The sequence below is a fragment of the Schistocerca nitens genome, chromosome 1 (assembly GCF_023898315.1).
Source record: "Schistocerca nitens isolate TAMUIC-IGC-003100 chromosome 1, iqSchNite1.1, whole genome shotgun sequence".
NCBI classification, from domain to species: Eukaryota; Metazoa; Arthropoda; class Insecta; order Orthoptera; family Acrididae; genus Schistocerca; species Schistocerca nitens.
This window is the reverse complement of record NC_064614.1, coordinates 367,311,467-367,316,763: the sequence shown is the minus strand read 5'-3', so window position 1 is coordinate 367,316,763 and position 5,297 is coordinate 367,311,467. Positions and strand designations below refer to the sequence as shown.

Genomic DNA, 5,297 nt, shown 5'->3' with positions numbered 1-5,297 from the left:
GTATCACGCGTTTAAAGCGTGCTGCAAGTATCCTGGCGTAGATTTTGTAGTCGCAATTAAGAAGGGTCAGTGGCCGGTACGCCTGTATCCCTGTGCCGCCAGATGGTTTGTGGATGGGGATGATCATTCCTTCGACGAAGGAGGGTGGAAGAGGCACGTTGGGAGACATCAATTCGCAGTACATGGCAGTCCATCGTGGAGTCATGAGATCTTTAAATGTACGATAGAACTCTAACGGAAACCCGTCGGGCCCCGGCGATTTGTGCGACGCTCCCTTATGAATCGCTTCCATTACGTCGTCAACTGTGATTTCACCTGTTAACTCCAGGTTGGCCGACTCGTCGAGACACGCGGAGAGCGTTCGTCGGACCTCATGAAAGGCTGCCTGATCGTGTTCCGCTTCTTCATAGAGATGACCGTAGTGTTCCACGAAAGCGTTGGCAATGTCTTTTTGCGTTGTCATGCGGCGACCATCTGGCAGTACGACCGTCTGTATTAAGGTTCTGCGGCTACGTTGTTTTTCTCTGATAACGTGATACATCGACGGGGATTCTCCACGAACTCGTTCAAAGGTCCTTGCACGGATTGCGACACCCTCCAGTCGGCGGCGCGTTATGGAAATTATTTGGGCCTGTGCTCGTTTTATACCGGCACGACGCTCCTGTGAAGGTGCTTGTACAGAAAGTTCGCGGAGCATCGTGAAATAAAATTCCATCGTGTATCGCCTCCACATCATCTGCTCTCTTCCGTATGCAATTAACGCTCGGCGCAATGCAGGCTTAACGCATTCCAGCCACCACTGCAACGTCGTCGGATATGTCGGGAGGCGTCGTTCACATACATGCCAAGTGTCTTCGACTAAGCGTCTGCACTCAGGTTCCCTAAGGTGTGCTGTATTCAGTTTCCAAACACTGCGACTCCTCCACACTTGTTGACGACTCAGGTAGACCGTGCATATATATGCTATGTGATCTGAAAAGGCGACAGGCCACAATTCCGCATCGAGGATCGCAGGTTCGAGACGACGTGTTACGTAAATGCGATCGAGACGACTTGCAGAGTGACTCGTGACGTAGGTGTATCCACGTCTGTGGCCATGTATCTTCTCCCATGTATCTACGAGATTCATGTCCTGTATGAGTTGCCGCAGCTCCGGGCACGAAGTATAACGTGGGTGTTGATCTTTTGGTGCGAGCACGCAGTTGAAGTCGCCTCCAAATAATACATGTTCATATCGACCTAAGAATAGTGTTGCAATCTCCTCTGCGTAAAATCGGGATCGGTCGCGCCGTCTGTCTGACCCCAACGGTGCGTAAATGTTAACGACCCGTACTCCCAGCACCGTGAGCGCCAGTCCTCGCGCTGACGGCAGGTACACCACGTCCTCGGCTACTATGCCGCTACGTAGAAGTATCGCTGTTCCGCTGCCGCCGTCGGTAGTAGGTGTAATGTACGTATCGTGCTCATAGAGGTCGGGGAAGCTCTCAACACATACTTCCTGCAGCAGAACGATGTCGACGTCTGACGCATGCAACATGTCTCGTAATAATTGCAATTTGACAGGCGTTCTGATCGTATTAATATTAATAGAGGCTGTTCGATATGCCTGCCGCTGTTCCGCAGTGCGTAAAGCGCACATGAACGCTTATGTTAATTTGTGTGCTTCTGCCCGGTGACATGCTGTCTGTGCGTCAGTCTGCATCTTCTGCGCGGTTAACATCCGGTGGACGCAGCACTCGCCATGGCGGGTGCGTCGTCGGTGTGGGGGTCAGTATCGGATTCGTCTGCCCAGTTCCTGTGCTGGAGGTCCAGCTCCCGTCGTGTGTCACCGGCCGGGCTGACCGAAGGCGGTGGCGTTGCTGCGGTGGGTGGAGGGTCTCCTTCCGTCGGCTTTCCGTCCGGTGTGTCTGTGTTCAACCCCTGTGTGGCATGATTCGCGTCGTACTGCTGTGTGGGGGGTATAACCTCCCGTTGCGCATCCGGAAGCACTGTATCGACGTCACACCCAAGTCCGTCTGACGTGGACTGCAGTAAGCAGGTATCCGACGGCGCTAGCCGTCGTTTCTTGTGTCGCTTCGGCGATCGTTGTTTGCGCGTGTGCGCCTCCGTATCCGAGTGCGGAAGTGACTCCCGGTGCTCAGGGACGAAAGCAGCTGTCGGCACAACAGCAGGATCAATTTCCATTTCTCCTACCGATCCTTCCCGCTCGTTTAAGTGGGTCGTCGGCGCCGGAGCGGCAGAGGTGTGCATCGTTTGGTCACTGGAGGCGGTCTCTGCCGCAGTCGGTTGCCGTAAACTGTCAGGATTCTGTAGCTGGTCATTATTCGGGATGGGATTCGTTCGAAATGCGTCCGCATACGTTAGTGGCAGCGGCGTCAACGTGGACGGAGGTACGGGTTCGCCGTGTGGAACTTGCACTATCCTCAGCTGCATACATTCGGAACGGACGTGGCCCTCTTTCCCGCAGCCTGAGCATGTTTAGGATTGTCCATCGTATATGACTATAGCTCTGCATCCGCCGATGAACAAGTACGAGGGTACATGTTGTGTCAGTTCTATTCTGATTTGACGCACCCCATTGAGAACGGGGTAAGTCGTGAAGTTGGACCATTTTTCCTCAACGTGGCTAAGCACTCTTCCATATGGGCGTAAGGCGTCAACGACCAAGTCAGACGGAACCTCGAAGGGAAGTTCGAAAATACGTATGTTTCGTAAGCCCAGTCCTGCGTGATCAACAGTTACTTCTCCAACATGTCCATCAGAGTGACGAAATTTGAGTCCATGTTTAGTATCTCGGATGGTTCTGTCACATACTGCATCGTTAATCAGCTTGACGTAAACAACACTGCTCACTATGGAGAGGTGGATTCCGATAAGTTCGTTGTAGTCAAGTTTAACTTCGTCTCGTAGGAACCTTTCTATTTCGTAGGCTTTCGGTCTCGCATATTCATTCGAAAAACTAATCTTGAGAGTCGACTTTCGGTATGCATGTGCCATTCTATATCGAGTCTTCTAAACGCAAGAGTACGCCGAAGAGGTAAACAACTGCGCGAGCGCGAACTTCTCCGGCAGGGACGTAAACAGACGTCCGTGCCGTAGCACCGCCGAAGGCAGACTGTAGCCATCGAGGACACAGATGGATAGCGCGACTGCAGGGACTTATCCCTTGCACGCCTCCCGTGAGACTCACATTCCCAACTGTCAACAATTCTACAAATGTAATGTACCTTATAGACATTTGCCCATTCACTCATTACTCGCGCACGCTTTGGCGATTCCCCTAAGAGTTTGGGCAACCTGTGCGCATTCGCACAGACAAAGGTCAATGGCTGGGTAGCCTTTAACTATATATATATATATATATATATATATATATATATATATATATATATATATATATATATATATATATATATATATATATATACAGGGTGTTTCAAAAATGACCGGTACATTTGAAACGGCAATAAAAACTAAACGAACAGCGATAGAAATACACCGTTTGTTGCAATATGCTTGGGACAACAGTACATTTTCAGGCAGACAAGCTTTCGAAATTACGGTAGTTACAGCCCAAAGCAATCACACGATCATCGAAATATTCATTCAGGAAATTAAAGACGTCGGCCGTGCGATGTGGCCGGGCACCATCTTGCATAAACCACGAGGTGTTCGCAGTGTCGTCTAAGGCAGTTTGTACCGCCACAAATTCACGAAGAATGTCCAGATAGCGTAATGCAGTAATCGTTTCGGATCTGAAAAATGGGCCAATGATTCCTTTGGAAGAAATGGCGGCCCAGACCAGTACTTTTTGAGGATGCAGGGACGATGGGACTGCAACATGGGGCTTTTCGGTGCCCCATATGCGCCTGTTCTGTTTATTGACGAAGCCGTCCAGGTAAAAATAAGCTTCGTCAGTAAACCAAATGCTGCCCACATGCATATCGCCGTCATCAATCCTGTGCACTATATCGTTAGCGAATGTCTCTCGTGCAGCAATGGTAGCGGCGCTGAGGGGTTGCCGCGTTTGAATTTTGTATGGATAGAGGTGTAAACTCTGGCGCATGAGACGATACGTGGACGTTGGCGTTATTTGGACCGCAGCTGCAACACGGCAAACGGAAACCCGAGGCCGCTGTTGGATCACCTGCTGCACTAGCTGCGCGTTGCCCTCTGTGGTTGCCGTACGCGGTCGCCCTACCTTTCCAGCACGTTCATCCGTCACGTTCCCAGTCCGTTGAAATTTTTCAAACAGATCCTTTATTGTATCGCTTTTCGGTCCTTTGGTTACATTAAACCTCCTTTGAAAACTTCGTCTTGTTGCAACAACACTGTGTTCTAAGCGGTGGAATTCCAACACCAGAAAAATCCTCTGTTCTAAGGAATAAACCATGTTGTCTACAGCACACTTGCACGTTGTGAACAGCACACGCTTACAGGCAGAAAGACGACGTACAGAATGGCGCACCCACAGACTGCGTTGTCTTCTATACCTTTCACATCACTTGCAGCGCCATCTGTTGTTGAAAATTGTAACTACAGTAATTTCGAAAGTTTGTCCGCCTGAAAATGTACTGTTGTCCCAAGCATATTGCAACAAACGGTGTATTTCTATCGCTGCTCGTTTAGTTTTTATTGCCGTTTCAAATATACCGGTCATTTTTGAAACACCCTATATATATAGCGTGCGCGAGTAATGAGTGAATGGGCAAATGTCTATAAGGTACATTACATTTGTAGAACTGTGGACAGTTGGGAATGTGAGTCTCACGGGAGGCGTGCAAGGGATAAGTCCCTGCAGTCGCGCTAGCCATCTGTGTCCTGGGTGGCTCAGATGGATAGAGCGTCTGCCATTTAAGCAGGAGATCCTGGGTTCGAGTCCCGGTTTGGGCACACATTTTCAGCTGTCCACATCGAGGTATATCAACACCTGTCGGCAGCTGAGGGTTTCAGTTAGTTATCATTTATTGTCGTATATTTACCACTAATGAAAGCAAATCACAAAAGGGGAAAAAAGGAATGTTGGCGTCAGAAGCGGTATGAGAACAAGTAGGTTGCCTTGCTCTGGCACATGACTTCTTGGGAAATTCTTCCAACTGCGGTGGCTGTTTGCAGCTGAGGCAATACGAGAGACAGAAACGTCCTTCAGTGGCTTGAGGTATTCGGCTAGCAACATTGCTGCTGCTGTGTGTGGCGTTTTTATTTTTGAATGCTTTCGCTGAAACTATAAAGCTTCGTTCTCTATTAAAACCTTCGTGCCGAAATCGCTGTTGATCGAACTGGAGGTACATTTAAAT

At 49.5% G+C, this 5,297-nt stretch overlaps 1 non-coding gene across 1 annotated transcript; it reads left to right on the top strand.

Moving 5' to 3' along the window:
- Positions 1–4,819: 4,819 nt before the first annotated feature.
- On the top strand, positions 4,820–4,893 carry Trnak-uuu (transfer RNA lysine (anticodon UUU)). Its single transcript has one exon. It is a non-coding gene; the product is annotated as a tRNA-Lys (tRNA).
- Positions 4,894–5,297: the final 404 nt, after the last annotated feature.